Genomic DNA, 20487 nt, shown 5'->3' with positions numbered 1-20487 from the left:
CATCCCATGCCTGAGCTCATCAGAGGAGCTGCCTGTGTTCTTCACTGCCTGCTGAGATTCTGTGCCTCTGTCCTCCCTGATGACTCCTTCTTGCTCCTGCAAGATCATGGGTGAATATGCCTGAGGGCAGGAGCCTAGTGTTGTGTTTAATCTGACACTTCTGCCAAGAGAAGCATCCTTGACTCCTGTGAAGAGGGCAGGCTCCACAGTGGGGCTGAAGCAAGAACTGGTGTGGGGTGGGAGTGGCTGTGCCTGAGGCACCAGGAGGGTGTTCTCTTTCAGCTCAGGTTGGGTCACACTCCAGAGCACCATAGCCCAGCCTGAACCTTCCACCTGGCTCCCCTCAGAGGCAGGCTTATCACTACAAGACAGTCAGGGAGTGGGGGAAACCCTTAAAGCATGTAAATCAGTGAGATTTGCTGTGTAAAGAACCATTGCAAATGATGAAAAAGTTCTGGAGACTGATGGTAGTGGTGGTTGTACAACAATGTGAATATACTTAATACCATTAAACTGTATACTTAAAAATGGTTAAAATGACAAATTTTATGTAATATATACGTTACAACTATTTATCAGCTCATGAGCTTATGGGTCTACAGCTTGGGCTGGGCCAGGCTGGGCCTACCTGGGTCATTCATGTAGCTGTGGTCAGCTGGGCAGTCACCTAGCACTAATCGGCATAGGAGGGCCTCACTCTTGTCTGGTGGTTGGTGCTGGTTATCAGCTGGTGGCAGTGGTGACTGAGTCACATACCTCCAGCCACCTAAACCAGGCACATTCACATGTTGGCAGCTGTAGAAGTCTCAACAACACCAAGAGAGCAAGTCCCAATGCACAAGCACTTTTCAAACCTCTGCTAATCATGTCTGATAGTGCCCCGTTGGCCAAAGCAAGTCACACTGAGAAGTCCAGAGTCAGTATGGGAGGAGACAACAGGAAGGGGTGACTACAAGGAGATGTGAACAAATTGAGGGCCACCGCTGCCACACAGCTTGTCCATGAATTACTGTTGCAACTACAAGGTAAGTGTGTGACTGCACAAACACATTAATTTTCAAAACAGAAAAGAAAGCTGGTTGCCTAAACTAGCAGCTACTTCAGTCATTGAAGGCACAGGATCCCCCAGGCAAGAGTGCCGTTTCCAAAAATGAAGACCAGAAAGAGAAAACATTCTATTTAACATGAAGTCTGCCTACAGAGATGCAAAACAGAGCCCACTTCCTTACCTCTCAGGGATTTTTGCAAAGTCTAGGAGAGCAAACAGAGTGCACCCAGCTCTTCCCCAGAATGATTTGTGGAAGTGCCAGCCTCTCCCAGTCCACCCACCCTTATGAGCAAATCCTGATTCCTGGGCCCCACCCCCATCAACATTATATGCTGAAAATTTGGGTTTTAAGGAGGAGGAATGGGTGGTGAAAAGCAGGCAAAAATGACTCCTTCTATAATTTTCCTTTCTGCCCTGACCCAGGAAAGAGCATCCACAGCTGACTGTTCTCTTTCACAAGTGACCAACCTCTGTTCTGGGAGAAAGGGGCAGGGGAAGAGGAGTTATCCTGCCTAGTTGCCTCTGGAGGGCCAACCACCACAGCTAACTGGATGACAACAAAAGCAGCCACACCCCCAGCACAAGTCTGCAAGGGGTGGTGGAGAGCCAGGATCAGCCCCAGCAACCACTGCTGAGTTACCTTGGGCATGTTAGCCTCATGTAGTCAGTTTCCTCATATAAGTAACCCAAAGACTAGATTAACCCCTCTTGTAGGATCCTATGACCTAATTCTTGCATACAACAGTCCACAGCACATAGAAGATGCTTAACAACCATGGCTTGTCCTTCAAAATGGCTGTCTCCCAAGCCACAAGCAAAGGAAGCTTTTGAGATCCAGTCCAAGGTGACAGGGCACTGAGGTTGCTTTTAAACCCATGGTTGGGCAGCACATCTGACAGCCCCCCCTTCATTCTTAGGGGCATTATGGCAGTGCCCCTAAGGGGTACCCCAGCCTTGTGGGCCTCATTTCAGACAGTCTCCCTCTCCTCTGCCCAGGAGCCATCCCAAAGTCTCCACCTCACATTGTCCAAGGATGTCCCAACCATCCTTCGTAACCCTACTTCCCACTAGCTGTGGCAGGGTCAGGGAGGTGTCCTGACAAGAAGAAAATATCACTGTGGGGTTGGAGGTCCAGAAGTCACCTTTAGGGTGATCCCTGAAAGCTCCAGGAAACAGGCCAAATCGTGGCCCCATACAGCACTTCTCCAGAGTGTGGGAGCCATGCTGTGGAAAGAATTTGATTTTTCTCTTCCCTGGACCCCCCCTGCCCCAGTGCCAACCAGAAAGAAGTAGGGACCAGAGAGCATTTTTAATGACTTCATGTGGTTGCAGCTGTCCTCCAGGATGGAGCATCCTTTGGGGGAAAAAAATAATTAGATTCTCATAGACTGGAGAAAGAATATGAGGCCAGGAGATGATGTTCTCTCATTCCTATTCCATGAGGCAGATCACCCCCAACTGCTGCACCTCCCCCATTTCACATCCCCATGGGTCTGTCCACCTGATTTCACCACTCAGCATGTTCACCTGACCTGCAGCACACTCCGGATTACCCAGATGCTAGAACCCAAGCTCACTTTGCATGTTTACTCTGCAAACGTTGTCCCCACCCGGTTCAGTTGGTTTATTGCAAGTTCATTAGTCTCTGGGCACCCCCAACTCCATCACATTCAATTTCTTATTTCTATATGTCAGTTGCATAATGTTTGCCTGGTCTTGCATGAGGTAACAAAAGTGTCTCTGCCTCCCATTTTTTTTTAGTTAGACAGGACTGGAGGGAGGGAGACAAGCGATGGCCGGGGAGTCTGCATGTCACACTGGCGCTGGGGGACATTTGGAGGTTCTCTCACTTGAGCTCTCCCACAGAGGCTGGAAAGGATGAACTGCCACCTTTTCCTTATGGTCTAAGCTGGGAATCCTGCAGGCTTCCTGCTGTCCCCTGCCTCCCTGTCTCCTCATGCCTAGGGGAATCTGGCCATTGTTAAATTGGGGTGAGGGCACATAAGTATGGAGGGAGCTTCATAGAGGACATTTATAAATATGTCCTGGCTCTGAAGCTCTAAACAAGAGCTCCTCTCCTTCCTCCAGATTCGGAAACCTGGACAAATAGCTCCCCGCCTCCCAGGGCCAATACCCAGCTCCGGATGGAGGGGGAGGAGAGAGTGGGCTGCAGGAAGGAGGGGGTGGCAGTGCCTCCACTGCTGCTACTGCCACCCCCTGTGTATAAAACTCCCTTTGTATGCAGGTCGCCGGCTGCTCCCCATGCCAGGTGCAGCTGCCAGGATTCTCAATGCGGTTTGAACACAATTTGCCAGTGTTGGTTCAGCTCCGCTGGCTTCCAGTTGGGGGGCCATATGCTGCCTTTAATCTGCCTGTGCGATTCTCACCAATGTCAATAGGCGCGGGTGGGTGGGTGGCTCAAATGGCCCGAGAGCCTGGGCTGTGGTGGTGCTTCCACTGCTGCCAGGCGGCCCGGGTCTCCACACTAAGGACCACTGGTGGGTCCTTGCAGGAAGCCTCAGTGCTGGGCCTTGGGTACAGGCAGGGCCTGACCACTGGCAGCTGCCCCTGTGTTTGGCCATGGTGTGTGGGAGCCTCTCTGGCCGGCCATCCACATAGCCCATAGCCATCATTGGGCCTTCCCCTCCTCAGAGATCCCTGCCAAAGAAGTCGGTCGGGGAGGTGCCAGCACTCCGTCCAGACTTCACATTTCCCTCATTCTTTCTTTAATTGGATTTTTGGTCCTGCTGGGCAAAATAAGCTTTCCACTGGCAAAGCACTCTAGCCTCTTCTGAACGCACGCTGGTGCCTGGCAGCTCTAGGCAGAGCGTTGCTTTCCTCCCCCACCAAAGCATTCATCTCTTCTCTCCAGGGATGCAAGAGTGCTGCATGCACACACATGCATGCACGTGCACATATACCACACACCACGCACACATACCACTGCCACCACCATGTGCATACACACCACCACCGTATGCATACACATGCACATACATATACCATCACTATCACATGCACATACATATCACACATGCACACACCACCATTACTATATGCCCCCACACACACACCAGCATTATGCACACACTGCCACCATATGCACACATACACACAACATACACACAAGCACACACACCCACTGTGTGCACACACACACACACATACCACTGCCCGTTCCAGGCATATTCAGCCTCCTTCTAAAAAGTGATTCTGAGGCCTTCTTTGCAAACAGTGATTCTTACCAACCAGCTGAAGATCCCTGCTCAGAATGGCCCAGATCTGGCCTCTGGTCTGAGCACACTCAGTGGCTGGGCTGCCTCCTACCCTGTAGTTAGATCCTCTTTCCCTGAAGCCCAGCAAGTCTCATGTTTGTGACCCAGCCACAGATTAAAGCACCAAGAAGCCACCTTCGGTCCTTCTGTTTTGAGAACTGGGCAAGCAAGCTTAGCTTCCCAAGTGTTTGGGGGTGTTGGGGGGAGGGAACGGCTGAGGGAGAAGCAGCAGGCAAGCTGGAGTCTGACTGAGAAGTGGCATTTTACTAGCAACAAGCAACAGAAGACATTTGGATACTCTGAGACTTGGACTGAGCATTAGGAAAGAAAGGGAGGGGAGGAACAGAAAGAAGGGGGACCAGGGGGAGGAGGGGAGAGGGAAGAAGGGAGAGGAGACTGGGAAGAGGGGGGGAAGGGGGAAGAGGAAGAGTGGAAGGGAGGATGGGGGAGGGGGAGGAGAGAAGAAAGGGATGGGAGGAAATGAGGTGGAAGAGGGGAAGGAGAGAGGAAGAAGTAGGGGGTGGGTAAGAAGAGGGGGAAGGAGGAGGAGGAAGGTGTAGGGATGGAAGAAGAGGAAGAGAAGGGTGAGAAAGAGAAGAGTGGAAGGAAGAAGAGGGGAGAGGAGGTAGAGGAAGGAAAGGAAGAAAAGAGGGAAGGGCAGGGAAATGGGAGAAGGAAGAAGACAAAACAAAAAGAAGAAAAAGGAGGGGGAAAGAAGAGAGGAGGAAGGAAAGGGAAAGAACCCCTCCCCCACCCTGTTTTTACATGAGGAACCTTTTAAATAGAATCAGCTCTGAGGGCAGGCAGGGCTAAACCCTAACCTCTCTGGGTTCAGGCAGACATGTGAAGGAAATGCCGCCTGTGATATCCTCATTCCCACTCCCTCCCAGACCTGTCACTGGGAGAGAGTGTCCAGCAGTCCTCCATCCCTGTTCTTATTCCTGGGCTCCGGAGACCCCACATTTCCCAGCGTCTGGGCCCTTCCGCCCGGGGCGTCCCTGTGCTAGAGACCTCCAAGGACCACCTTAAGCAGCCCTCCCCCGGGGTTGTGAACGTACCTATTAAAATACCCCACCATCAGCCCCAAAGGCGGGCTGGAAAGCTGCCGATGGTCACATGCATCACAATATTTCAGAGTCCCTGTTAACAAGCACCCATTAAAATTTGACAACCAGGTAGTAGCACAGAAAGCGCTCATTTTGAAAAAAACTTGAGCGCTTTCTGCTGGTTCAGCAAGACAAAGCCGGTTTACCTGTCCCTTGCATTTTTTAAGCCCAGAACACTGCGGCCTTAGCTCCTAGGTGCAGCCTGCTTAATGGAATGTGGGGTGTTTATTTGCGAGGCCACATCTGAACCCGGTTTTTAATGAGCCTGCCGTTGTAAGCTTACTGTCAGTCAGCCTGCCTTTTTTTAATCAAAAGATAAAACAGTCGGTTATCAAGGATTAATGACTCTTACAGCATCCATATGAGGCTCGTATTTATCTTTTAAAAGAAAACGGAAGGAAGAAAAATGACCAGATTTTGTTTCAGTAAGCAGTTTAAATCTGCTCTGGTAAGTCGAATTCATTCATTCATTAATTCAGTCATGTGTCTAGGAGAAGCCAGCAGGAGCCCCTTCCATCATAAGAACTTCTGACTGTGAAATAAACCCCAAGTAACCAGATTAACTATGAAGTATGTCTCCGTCAGGTTTTAGGCATTAGTTCAAGTGTAGTTTCTGGGCGTTCCAGCTTATTGTAACAAGTTGCCGATTCTGGTATTCCAGGCAGCACTTCAGGAGAGTCTCTGTTTCCCCTCTCTGGCTTCAAAATAGAGCTCGCATGTGCAATGATATTATTGCACACTGTTGATTTAACTGAGAATATCAATATTTTAAATAGATTCCCTTGTGATTCATATATTTTTGCATAGCACAGAGTGTGTAAATATCTCTCCACATCTGAACACACAGAGGCGTATATGCACACATGAGCATGCACATACCCTCAAGAACCTGTATCATATATACATGTATGTGACCATGCAGGAAGTATGGCTACCAAATATTCATTTAAACTTTAGCGGGGAGGGGTTGTTTATAACAAATAGTATGATACTGAGATCTTTTGTTTGGCAATCTGAGATATAGTTTGGCAAAAAAAACCCCAAAAACCTATCAGCCTTGCTCTCATTCAAAGAGGGCCCTGCTGTTTTCTAAGTTGGCTGTCTTCAACTGGCCTCTTTCTTTGTATTCCCTGTCCTCTTTCTGAGTGTCTGTGTGCTCTGGGGAATGAAAGCTGTAACTACTGCATGAGGATACTTGAAATCACAGCCACAAATGTCAAGGTGCTCCTTCCCACACCATCAGCAATGAGACACACTCTGGCTGCAGTGCCGGCCATTTTGGAAATTAAATGATGTTTATAATACTACAGCACAGCATTCTATGGCTTCAAAGAAAGACAAATAAATACTGGTTCTAGAGTAGGCTGGGGATCATAGACAAATTCAGAAAAACCCAATGAGGTCTGTGTAGTGTGGTTTAACCCCTCAGGGTCTCAGGCTCCTTGTCTGTAACATGGTGCTATTAACACCTGATCTACCACCCTCTGGGGAGCCAGAGAATTAGAGAAGAGAAGGGAATTTAAAGGAAATGCCTAAAGGGGATTATTTCAGGGTGGTGTAACTAACACTTCAGTTCCTGTGGGAAGCATGTCACCTGGAGGACCTGGTGTTGTTTTGTAGATTGATGTTCTGATCTCTGGGTTAGGAAGAAGGGGTGGGAGTGTGAGAAGGGATCCTGGTGAGAGGTTCCAGAAGCCCTGTCCTTACTAATAAAACTCTGAAGTCCTGGAAAAGCTTCTGGATCATCTCATCTAAAGGGAGCTGGAAATGCAGGTGAGGGGCTACACCAAATATATGGTGCCACCCATTCCTTCTGGCCACCAAAACCATCAAAATAATAAAGGGCTTTGCCCACAAGATACCTATCAAATACAAAGGAAAGAGTCATCACTTTACATGGGAGAAAACTGGCAGACACCCTTTAACCGAATGTTGACGTTAACAAACCAAGATCAAGTGCCTCCTGATACAAAGCACTGAGAAGGGTATAGTATGACTTCTATGACATTCTTGTCAAACATGCAGAACCTGAATCGAATCATGAGGAAACATCAGAAAAACCCAAGTTGAAGAACATTTTGCAGAATAACTCTCCTGTATGTTTTAAAAATGTCAAGGTCAAGAAACTCATCTAAAGACTGAGGAGCTGCTCCAGATTAAAGGAGACCAAAGAGATATGACAATGAAATGCAATATGTGATTCTCAATTGGATTTTGGAACAGAATTTTTTTCGTTTGCTATAAAGGACAGCAGTGGGACAATTGAAGAAATGTGAATGTCTGTAGATTAGATAAAAGTATTATAGCAATGTTAATTTCCTGAGTTTGATCATTGTATTATGCTTATGTAAGAGAATATTCTTGTTTCTTAAGAAATCTATACCAGAGTATCAGAGGTGAAGGGTCATCATGTCTGCAACTTATTCTCAAATAGTTCAGAAATATCTATATCTATAGCTCTCTACCTATCTGTGTGTGTGTGTGTGTGTGTGTGTGGAGAGAGAGAGAGAGAGAGAGACAATATAAAGGAAATTGGTAAAATAGGTACCTTTGGAGAATCTGGGTAAAGGAGATAGCAGGAATTTTGTATTATTTCTGCAACTTTTATGTGAGTCTGAATTTTTTTAGGCTGAGAATTAATAAATACATAAAGGACTTTCTGTTTCTTTTTGGAGCAGCAAGGACTGAGGGAGCTGGGGAGTAGGCTGGAGCCAGACAGTGAGCATGAGGGCCCCCAAAGATCAGTGGACAGGGAGGCCATGACCCAGCAGTGAGGGAATGGGTGCTGAGCTCAGCCAAAAGTTGCTTCTGGAACTTTCTGCAATATGTACACTGCAGCAGGCTTGGAAAGTGTTTGTTATGGCTCAGTGCCTAGCACAAGGCTCATCACCTTTGTAGGTGGTCAATAGGTTTTGTTGCTGAATGAATGAATGAATATGCCCCTTCCTCTGCATCACACCACAAGGCAACAAGCAGCCTGCCCAGGTCTGACCAGAGCATTGCACCTCTGTTTACTGGCCCTGGTTGGGATGGAAGGCTTAAGCAGCAGTGGGAGTCAGGGCTCCCTGTATTCATCCGAAGGCTTATTCGAAATTCATTATTTAAGCGACAGCACATCCCCCAAGTAAACACGTGCGTCTTTGCAGCCTGCAGCCCTGGAGCACTATTAAACACATAGCGGGGAAAGGCCCAGGCCCTCACTGCTATGTGCAATTTCCAGTCGGCTGGCTATTCTTTTGTCACCGCCTTTTTATTGGTTTTCTCAAAGTGGTTACAATGCTGTTATTGTAAAACCCTCACAGCAGAAGAGCGAGAGAGGCGGCAGTGACGGAGAATGGAGCAATTTCTGCTGGGAGAGCCTGCATACCCGGTGTGGGAGGCTACCTAGTGAAAGGGGAGGAGGATGGAGCCTTTTCTTCGCACATGTCCACTTGACCCACTTGTAAATCCACTGGGAGCCAGGGAATTCCCTGGAGGGTAAATGGCCTTGGCTCTTTCTGTCCCTGGAGAGGCCCCACTGAAGAATCTCAGCAGCCCCTCCCTCTTCAAAGTCCAGCCCAGCTTCTACATGTACAGGCAGGTCTGGCTCCTGATGGGGGGGCAGCCTAGAGAACGGAAGGGGGGTTGTGACTCCACCAGCTTTCCCACTCCTCCCCTGCAGGAAAGACTTTTTTCATCCCACTGAGCTATATGCATTGAGATAAAATTTACATGCAATAAAATGTGCATATTTTAAGTGTCCCTGTGCCTTTTACACCACCCAGCTCAAGAAATAGAGCATCGCTGTCTAATACAACTTTCTACAAAGTTGAAAATGTTCTGTAGCTGTCACATGTGGCTATAGAGCACTTGAAATGTGGCTACTGCAACTAAGGAACCGAATTTTCTATTGTATTTCATTTAATTTACCTAGCCACATGTGGCAAGCAGCTGCCATATTAGACAGTATAAATATAGAACACTTCAAGCATCCTAGAAAGTTCCCTTGTGTCCCTTCCAGTCAGCATGTCCCAAGAGGTAACCAGTTGTCTAACCTCTATCACAGTAAACCAGGGTTTCTCCACTTGGGTGTGATTGACATATAGAGCCAGACAATTGTGGGGCCAAGCTGTGCACTGTAGGATGTTTAGCAGATCTCTGGCCTCAACCCCCTAGATCAGAGGTGTCAAATTCATTTTCACTGGGGGCCACATCAGCCTCGCAGTTGCCTTCAAAGGGCCGAAATAATTTTAGGACTATATAGATGTAACTACTCCTTAACTGTTCAGTTGAAGTTACGTTTGACCCTTTGACACCCCTACCCTAGATGCTCAGTAGGGCCCGCCCCCTGTATAACAACCAAAAATTCTCCAGACATAGCCAAATCCCCTAATGGGGGATAGCATGGAGATTCATCCCTGGTTGAGAACCACTGCCCTAAATTAGTTTTGCGTGTTCTTAAACGTCAGATGTGTCAACTGATGGTTATTGGTGCCTATTTTAATGTCTACGGGAACCCCCAATTCAGGGTGTGGTGAAAAAGGAAACTTCGTTCAGTGCAAATTGCTCCGCATGGCTGTGGAAACAGCACGGCTGTGGAACAGCTCCATAGTGCTACCACAGGGCTGCTGTGAAAACAATGTGGCCGTTAAGTCTGTGCCCTGGCCAGGCACCTTTTCAGATAGCCAGCTCCGTTCTGTAATGGTCACTTGGCTCTGCCTGGACCCACACAAGCCCCAGACGTCTTTGGTGTTTCAGGTCCAGGAACTGAAAGGCAATCTTCTGTGAAAAGTGCACTCTGCAAGGTAGAGGGGAGCTGGCTTTTATACACAAAAGTCCTGCTCCCTGATTGGTCAGAATAGAGCTGCTCTGATTGGGCAGAGTTGCACTGCTCCATTGGATGGGGAAAGCTTCAGTCCTGTTGGTTGAAATAGGACACCAGGAACTCCTTTATAAGGGCTGGCCCTGAGAGCAGAAACACTGTGCAGGCAGGCAGTTTAGCCGCACAGGTGGAGGCAGTCTAGTGCAGAGGCTCTTCCAAACTGCAGCTTGTATCAGAGGCCCCTGTGCAGATATTGGCTGCTGGGCTTTGCCTCGTTTTTTTTTCTTTTGAGCCTAGTTAGCCATGAGGAACCCTTCTTAGTCCTCAGGGTTCACAAATGCAATTATATAGTACACACTGTGCGCGGTTTCTCCTTTTCTTAAAATAAGCAGCAGAAATGTATTGCTCACAGTTCTGGGGGCTGGAAGTCTGAGATCAAGGTGCTGCATGGTGCAGCAAGGGCCCTCTTCCAGGTCAAAGACTTCTCTCATGTCCTCACTTGGCAGAAGTGTGTAACTTCTCAGTTGTGTGCAGCTTCTTTTGTTCACCAGAATGTCTGTGAGACAACCAGGTTGTTTCAAGTATCATCAGGACCTTCCTTTGTATTGCTGAGTATTATGCCATTGCATGGGTGGATGTACCACAGTTTGTTTATTCATTGGTCTGTTGATAAACATCTGGGTTGTTTCCAGTTTGGGGCTATCATGAACAAAGTGGCTTTGAACATTCATGTACAGAATTTCATGTGGACATAGGTTGTCATTTATCTTGGGTAATTGCCCAAGGGTGGAATTGCTGAATCGCAGGTGTTTAACTTTATCAGATACTCTTTTCCATTCTATGCTGTGCCATTCCACTCTGCCACCAGCAATGGATGAAAGTGCCAGTTTCTCCATACCCCCAACATGTGGCATTGTGTGTCTTTTTAGTATTAGCCATGCTAATGGGTGAGAGGGCAGCCTCTTAGAGGCCACAAAGCCACCCAGAGCAGTCAGATTAAAAGTGCAGCTACAGTAACAAAAGCATAAGAATTAGGAGGGGTCTTGGAGGCCCCTAGCCTTAGTTAGCTCTGAGTTCAGGGAGTTGAGTGGGCTTTGGAGTTCCCACAATGGGGCTATGGCAGTTTGCTTCCCCACAATGCTCTTTCTGTTCCACAGCTTATAGGAGGGGGGAAGCTGCAGGTTGTGCCACATGGGAAGGAAGACACAAACAGGAAGACAATTCCTGGAAAACAGTTTGCATCGCAAAGGAGAATAGCAGGTAAAAAGTGTTTTATAGGAAACCCTCAACACTTTCCTCACCCCCTAACCATTCTCTCTCTCTCCCTCTCTCTTTCTGTCTCTTTCTCTCCTCTCTCTCTCACACACATACACACACACACCTCCACTAGAGCCGAAGGACAGCAATTTGTTCTTTGGAAGGGAAGGAGTGATGTTGATGAGGGGGAGATGAGGAGGAGGCAGGAGGAGTTGGTTATCTGCTGCTTGGGGAGTTCACAATCGTTTGGGTTGGAGTTCAAAATGGGTTGGCTAAGGACTTGCCAACTTTTGGACGGCATGCCCTGAGAATATTGTAAATTAAACACTAGAAGATGAGAAATACATCAAAGAAATAAATCCCAACCCCCACCTCGGCATGGCTCCTGGTCTAATTTTCAATGGAAAATAAACAGTGCAGCTCAGAAGTTGGAGATAATATAATGCCACCTGGACGTGGACACAGAAAGCTGCCGGCATCAAGACTGACAGACTGTGACAGGTTAATCCAGAGGGGTTTACCAGAGGAAGTCAGGAATCTAAAGGAGAGGAGCGCCCGGAATTAGCCACGAGACACTAGAAGCACCCCACCATCCAAATAAAAATCTGTCTTAACACGCTCTTTTGTTTGGTGCTATTTCTGAGGTCCTTGTTAACCACAGTGCTCCCCTAAATCTTTATCTTGGGGAAATGTTATTCTACCCCCCCAAATTAGTCTATTTTCAGTATCATAAGGAAACTCTAGGTAATAAAGCAATCTATGCCTGCCACTACAGTGTCAGTCTCTTGTGGGCCACCCAGGAGGGTCTCTGACAACATTATCCCATAGAGGTCAGGCAGGAGAGGAGTAAGGGATGAGGGTTCCCGGAGATGGCATCACCTGTTCTGTCATCGGCTCAGAAAAGAAATGGTTGAAAATGGGAAGAGGTGTACAGAAGGTTTACCTTAGTCAACCTAGACAGGGGATTTGGATCTAGTTGTCTTAAGTCTAGATGTCTTGGGGCTGGACCACCCTTAAGGGTACCTACCAGGAGTAAGACTCAAAGTTGGCATATGCTTGGGGAGAAGAGATGTTAGCCAGCCAGGAAATCATCATGGGAGGGACATCAAGCTACAGATTATAAGCCAAATGATCCAGGTTCCCAGTTCTCTGTATTTTGTCTTTGCCCACCTCCAAAATATTTATTAAAATGTGACCTTCATGAGGGCAGGGGGCACCATCTGTTCTGTTCACAGCTGCATGAGCAGCTGGAGATATGCCTGGCACATGGCTCACTAAATAGATGTTAAACAGCTGAATAGCAAAGCCCAACTTGAATGCTCAGGCCTTGATTGAGCTCAGCTGCTCAATCATCTGGGAAGGCCCACTCAGAGTACAGTGTGAGACAGTCTCACTGGTGACCAGAGCAAGGAGCCCAAGGGGAAATTAACCTCTCTGCAGTTTCAAGGTCCAGCCATGTTCACAACTTCTCAGTGCTGTTTCATCTTCCACTGCCAGTCTCTTGGGGCAGTGGGTCTCACCATACTCAACAGTGCCCTTATGTAGCTTCCTTCCACATACAAGCAAGTTTTCAGAAAGGAAAAGCTCCAGGCAGACAGGGGAGGCCGAACTCCCAGACATCCCCCCAGGAATGCACCTTCCTACCGAAGTTGACACCTAGAATCCCTGGGCTGCCCCCAGGAGACATACCCTTTATGACTGGGCCCAGGAAGGGCAACAGAACTGAGACAGGCAGACATTTCTTAAATTAGCTTTATTATTTTTGAAGGAGGAACAGAAATATAAGCAGCATAAAATCACACTCATTTCCCAAGCCCAGATTCCAGGAGATAGGCATGCCTGGACACATAGGAGCACCCTTGGTTCCAAACCTGTACTCTGGATTCAGATAAGGGAGCTGGAGTGCCAGCCAGTAGCCCCAGCATTGCCTAAGTCCTCCCACTCCCCGCCGGAAACAAGCCAAGACCATCTTCTTCCAAGAGGCAGACCCCATCTCTGTTCCAGGGCCCATGGGGAGTCAGTCATTTCCTTGTCTTTCTGCCTCTGGGATGGCACCACCCAGCTCCCCTTATTCTCCTCTCCATGGTGTGAGGGCGTAGTTAGCCCAAGGTTGATCTGAAGGTCAGCCATGGTTGACAGCCAGCAAATAATAGAGCTCTCTGGGTCTATGTTATCTAATCCACCTACCTCTGGAGCTTCCCTTGGCAACTTGCTCAGGAAGCGCCCCTCCCCCCACACCATCTGGAAGTGGTTTTTGAAAAATCTACTCATTATTGTCAAAAAGCAACATGTAGGCTTTTGCAAGAAACAGTTGCAACAGCAGCCCCTAAACTGTAAGTTCCTGGAAGGTAGGGATGTTTACTTTGGGCCCCTCTATATAACCACCACCTGGTACATGGTAGGGACGTAAAAAATGATGATGGAATGAATGAGAAATTAATAAACTTACAATAAGGGTGTCCCAGTGATTTCTGTATAACAATTTATTCCAAAATTTAGCAACTTAACAATCATTTCATTATGCTTGTGGTTTCCATGGGTTAGGAATTTGGACAGGGCACAGCAGTGATGTCTTGTCTTTGCTACAATGTCTGGGGTCTCAGTTGAAAAGACATGAAGGTTTGGGGGCTGGAATCATTTGGAGGCTCTTTCACTCATTTGAGCTAAAATGACTCCAGCTATCGGCTCAGCCAGGACTGTTGATCTGAGCACCCACATGTAGTCACTTTATGTGGTTTGGGCTTCCTCACAGCATGGCCAACTCAGGGTAATCGGAGTTCTCAAATGACAGCCACTCAGGGCTCAAGGCAGAAGCTATCTGGTCTTTTATGACCCAGTTCTGTCATACTCTTGATTGAAACTATCATCAGCACATCCAGATTCAAGGGGAGGAGAAACAGATGCCTCTGCCCCATTAGAAGGAGTGTTAGAGAACTTTGGGGTCATGTTTTAAAACCACTACTCAGGATGAAAAGCTTTGTCTCCCTTAAGGGTTTTGCTTTCATTTCTTCAACAGAATTTATATTGTGCATCTACCATGTGTGAAGCCCTGGGTTGGGTGATGTATAGGGATTTAGCAGGTGAACAAAATCAACATTGGCTCTGCCCTCATGTAGCCTGCATTCTACTAGAGAAAACAGACATTAAATAAACATGCAAACAAATACATAGTTACAGATCATGATAAGCACTATTAAGTGGGAGAAGTGCCCTAAGAAAGCACAAGGAGACTTAATGTAGATGGGAAGTGCCCTGCTTCTCTGGCAGCAAAATGTGATGCAAGGTTTTGAATGCAAGTAGTTTCTTTAGAAGTGATTACTGGAACCACCATAGGGCAGTGAAGTCCAGAGAAAGAGCTGGGAAGGAACCTGGAGGATGCATGAATAAGTAGGCTACCACTGCAGGGGAATGGCACTCAGTGCCATGGAACACTTTTGATTGACGGTGTGGAACACCCTCAGATTGTCCTACCCAAAGGAGAAAGCTGGAGCATCTACTCACCAAATCCTACGTGTCATAATTGGAGTCATTGGTGCAGACTGCCCTCCCTGTGGGCATACCTTGGCAAAAGGCCCAAGTGCTGGTGGAAGGAGCCCTTTCTTGGTGCCAGAGCCAACCCCTTGGGGAGGGACACCAAGGTGCCTGCCCCAGGAGTTGGGGTGTCTCTCCTTGAGCAAGCCATCTTCTCAAAGTTCAAGGGCCCAAAACACAGGATTGGTAGGTAAGTTATTTGTGTTGTTTGTGGATTTCCACCGAACACCACCCCATGCCAGCACTTAACATGGGGCATTAGATAGCAATGCATTTTGGGTTTTCCTCCTAATGCCCATGGGTTTGCGATGACTGTCCGCACAGACCACCCTGCCCCACCCACCCTTCCACTGTGTATCTAATAGAAAACATTGGCAAAATTGCCCATACACAGGCAAGGTTGAACTGTTTGTGCCCAGGGGATTTTTTTCTCTTTTGTGTGACATTAACTGCCAGGAGTGGTGAGAGCCACACCCCACAACTCTGACCTCAACTGAGTTTAATGGCAGGGAGGCTGGCCCACCTTAAGTTGCCAGGAAGCAATTTATGGGGGGCTCATTCATGGTTAGTCAATTCCGCAAGAGGCATCTTGTCAAGGAGTGATCATATTAGCCGGAGACCATGTTCTTGAAAGGTGCATGGTTCACTGCCAAGGCTGGCAGGTGGCTCTCTGGCTCTGGACCCCTTAGTGAGATTCTAAGAGTACACACACACTTCCTCTGCAAAATTTTACCATGCTAGGAACCACTGAGTTGCAGGGTTAATGAGAACTGAGGGTGACTCTATAAAACCATTACTTAATAAGCAAGAGCAATTGGAGGAAAAATAAGTGAGCAACTGAAAGAAGTACTTATACTAAGACAATATAATACTCTATTTTCAAATAGCTAAATGCAATTTTTGTAAAAATTTCAAAGAGTATTTGTCTTAACAACCCTTTAAAGGAATCCTTTTTCAATTCAGCTGTCACTGAAATCAAGTATATGAGTATGTCATGCCCTCTGTTAAACAGTTTTTAAAGTTAAAAAAAAATAATAATGACTGCAACAGTAGTGAAGGTGCTTGGCAGGGTGGAAAACGAGTCAGGAACCAGCCCTCAGCCACTAGTCAACACGTTTCCTTGCTGTGAGCTGCCTTTGCCTGCTGCTTACCTGTGGACCATGAAGCAGCCCATCCCCATGTGTTGCCTGGGTCACAGGCTCCCTGAGGACAGCCAAACTCTGTGTGTGTGTGTGTGTGTGTGTGTGTGTGTGTGTGTGTGTGTGTGTGTGTGAGAGAGAGAGAGAGAGAGAGAGAGAGACAGAGACAGAGACAGAGACAGACATAGAGAGATGTGGGGGTGGGAAGAAAGGAGAGAGAGGAAGGGGGAAAGGGAGAAAAACATGAAATGAGGGCAGGGAGGGAGAGCGGGGGAGGCAGGGGAGGACAGAGGAGAAGAGAGAGGAGAAAGAAAAGGAGGGAGGAGAAGAGAAGGGGAGAGGGATGAGGAAGATAAGGGAAAAGGGAGGGAGAGAGGAAGGGAGGGAGGGGAAAGGAAAGAGAAATGGAGGGGAAAGGATTCTGCTGGGATGGAAAAGCCAAGAAGTCAAATTCCTGACCCAGTGATAAATAGAATCCCAGCTGCACCAAGAACAGAGCAGTGGTAAAACCATTCACACTTGGAATTCCTCACAGTGGAAAATAAACTCATCATTCCTGGTGAATGGAAAGTTAGGGGAGATAATGTCCAACACCCAGACCCCACATCTTGTGTCCCTGGTATAGGGCACAGAGCCTTGGTGAGTGGAAAAAGGGGGTTGGGGGCCTGCACCATGATATAACCCTAGAAGCCTTCAGGCCAAGTTGCTAAAGTCCAGAGAAGTGGAGAAAAGAAGAAGGAAGGATGTAGAAGCTGGAAGTCAGAGGATGGGGAAGAGTAAGGCAGCATGTGCCGGGGAGGGGTGAGGAGCTGAGACAGACCCAAAGAGGTCCAGTGGGTGGAGGGACCTGCAGAAGAGACCCTGCAAGTCTGGGATGAGAAGGTGGAAGGAAAGAAAAAAGCTGCTAGGCTAAGGGAATCAAAAATAAAACTCAGGGCATGGCTTTTGAAGCATTTTCGGCAGCAAGTCTCAGAAGCCTTGTCTGTGTGGTGAACAAAGACTGAGTGTCACTGGAATCCTGGGTCTGAGCCACCAGCCTCCCATGCCCTGTTTCTGGGTGCCCCCAGAGGTTGGGCTTGGCCAGAAGTAGCTCAGGCTTCGAAATCCTCCTCATCCAGTGAAACTCCCCTCTGGTGTGAAAGGAAGGCCTGGGCAGCACCGTTCCTTCTGACTCCAACTGCCTTCCTCTTCCCAGACATCAGTCCCACCCATGCAGGGACACTGATGGGAGGGGAAGGATGGACCCCTCAGGACCTTTTCACTGATTGCAAGCACTCCCTCCCTCCTTCTGACAGCCTGCACCTATGATGCTGCTTAGAGGCACACTCCCACCCTACTGGGGCTACTGAAGCAGCTCACCCTCAGAAGGCTAAAAGTGACTGGACGTTTCTAGCCCCCCTTCTAGGATAGCTCTAAACTGTTGACAGCACCATGCTAAGCAGTAAGACAACTCAGCTTTCTTGCCTGGAGTCAGTATGACTTACCTTCCAGAGCCACCCTTCCGTTGGGGTCAGGCTGAAGCTACCCTCTGCAGCAGGACTTTGTCTGAAATTGGCTTCTTCCCCTTCAGGGTCCTGCTTCCACCAGCCCCTTACGGGTGCTTCCTGGAAGCACTTCTGTACAAAAACACTTCCACACAAATCCTGTCAGGCTCTGCTTCAGGGGAAATGGAAGTCATAGAGCCAGAGAACAGTGATAAGAACAGTGATTGTGGGTAGACACATTACAGACGGCCCCTCATCTAGTCTTCAGAAATGAGACAGCCACGCTGGTATGAGTGCATTGCATAGATGAGAAGCGGAAATGCAGCGATCAGAAGGGACTTGCCCAGGATAGTGAGCAGAGCAGCCTAGATTAAACCCAGCTGCTGCTAGCTCCAAAGCTACAATTCAGTCCTTGACATCCTACTGAAATGAGATGGGGACTACAGTTTCTTCTGTGGGGAGCCTTGCCACTTCTGAAAGGAGCTAACATCTCTGGGGATGACAACTAGGGGCAATCTCGGGTGAGCCAGGCACTTAGGTGGCATGAACAAGGAGAGAGCAAAGGCTCCATTCAAGCCCTGTTTAGCAACTGATGCCTCTGCATTCACTGCCTTACCCAGAGCCAATTCCCCAAAGCCCTGCTGCATCTGCCAAGCACTCAGAGGCCTTCAGCTAGGGGCCCACTGATTAATCAAACTCCCCAATCTTCATGTGTTTTTTTAAGACAACCCCCAAAAGCCAGCACTTACTAAGAGGAGCTCAGAAGCTACCAAAAAAACACTCTATGAATAAATGTTCAGGGTTCTATCCAGAGACACCCACAGTAACTGATGAGTCATCAGATGACCAGCTGTCACCACAGAGCGCTATATATAGAAGGGGAAAGCCGGAGGGGTACCTGGAACCTAAGGCAAGGGGGAGGAGCATGCACCTAGGAGGCCAGGCCCAGCTGGGGGGCAGGCCTAGAACATGTGGAAACTGCACCCTCAGCTCCTTCAAATAACGGAATCTGGGTCTGGACTGCCTCAGCGCAGAATGCTGCTCGAACTGGAAACAGACGGCAACAGAGCCAGATGCAGGCTATGCCAGCGCAGTGATGACGATTACTGCTAATGACGGTAATGGGAGAATAATGGCTCAGAGAACTTCCAGCACATCATCTCACGTTCTTCTCATCATACGTACATACGGACAACTTACTAACATCGCTGCCATTTAGGCATCCCAAATTGAGGTGCCGGACCTCAGGGTTAGGGTTAGGCCAGGCCTGCGTTGTCTAATACAGTAGGAGGCTCACTAGCCACGTGTGGCTATTAAGCACTTGAAATGTGGCCAGTCAAAATTCAGATGTGCTGTATGCACAAAATACAAACTGGATTTTGAAGATTTAGTTCCAAAAAGAGAATGTAAAGTACGTCATTAATAATTTTTTTATTGATTACATGTTGAAATGGTATTTTGAAAAAATTGGGTTAAATAAGATATATTTAAAAATTAATTTCACTTGGTTTTTTTTTACCTTTTTAATGTGGCTACTGGAACATTTCAAATGACATATGTGGCTCACATTTGTGGCTTGCATTATATTTCTATTGGACAGCACTGGGTTACAGGCTAGAGGCCAGAACCTTCAGGAAATCCTGGCTGTGCCCTCTCCTTATATATAAAGCCTGCTTCCTCGTTCAAGGCTAAGAGAGGCCACGGTTGATTTCCAGACAATGCCAATGGCCAGCTGCAGCTCCACATACCAGTCACAGAAGGCTCAGGTTACACACAGAAGCCCCTGAGTGTTTATGAACCTCAAACTTGTCCCTTGCCTCTCATATCTTCTGGAAATTCACAGCCTTCTTAGAAAGGATGATGAATCCTCTCCAGCCCTGTTTTCTCCCTTCCCACTTTAACCCCCAAAAGAGTTAGATGCTGTGTAATTGCAAAAAGAGGTGGTAAAATAAGGCCACTTCACAACCCTTTCCCTCACATATGCAAACAGCAGAGTCAGTCAAAGAAAAGAAGAGAAATGAGAAACAGAAAAAGAAATGCAGATAAGAAGTGTCTCCAGACAATTCACACTAAGAGGGGGGAACTGTATCTTGGAGACAGACACACAAATGTCACACACTCTGCCCACTGAGACCTGGGAGGAGGCTCAGAAGGGGGGCAGTGTATAAGTGTGCATGTGCACCTTCTGTGTGCATGTTGAACATGAGAGAGCACCAGAGAAGTTCAAGAACAGGTTCAAGAAAGAGTCAGACAGATGGAAACAGAACAGGGAAGAAAGAAGCACAGAAGACAAAATCAAACAGAGGTATAGGAATGGGGTGTGTGGTGTGGGGAGAGTTGACAGCCTCCTTCTGTGGTAAGGGCTGCCCTTTCCTTCTGTGTCAATTTAAATTATTCACATCAGGACAATGGAAAGAATATAGCAAAATAAAAAATGCATCGGGGCCAGGTGGGCCCTGGATTCATGTGTGGTGGAAACAGCCCTGAGAGGAAGAAGGGCTGCCCAGCACCCAGGAGTGGGCTGGGCTTCAGGTGTTTTATTGGGGGGTGCTTTTCTGCTGGTTAAGTACCTGCAGTGTTGACAGAGCCAGGGCTGAACCAAACACCCCCAAGGGCCAGGTCAGGAGTTTTAGAAAGCTTCGTGAGGAACCAGGTTCTCCAGTCAGGCAAGGCCTGGTGGTCATCCATATTGCACAACCCCTCTGGGGCCAGGCAGGGACTGTCCTGCTGCCTGCCACTTCCTTCCACCCCTAGACTGGCTGACACTGCACCAGCCTCCTGCCTACCCTGAGCTGACACTTTCCTGGTGAATCCAGAGTCCCTAGGTCACAGGTGGCAAACACAAG

The sequence above is a fragment of the Desmodus rotundus genome, chromosome X, assembly GCF_022682495.2.
Source record: "Desmodus rotundus isolate HL8 chromosome X, HLdesRot8A.1, whole genome shotgun sequence".
Lineage (NCBI taxonomy): Eukaryota > Metazoa > Chordata > Mammalia > Chiroptera > Phyllostomidae > Desmodus > Desmodus rotundus.
Note: the sequence above shows the minus strand (reverse complement) of the source record.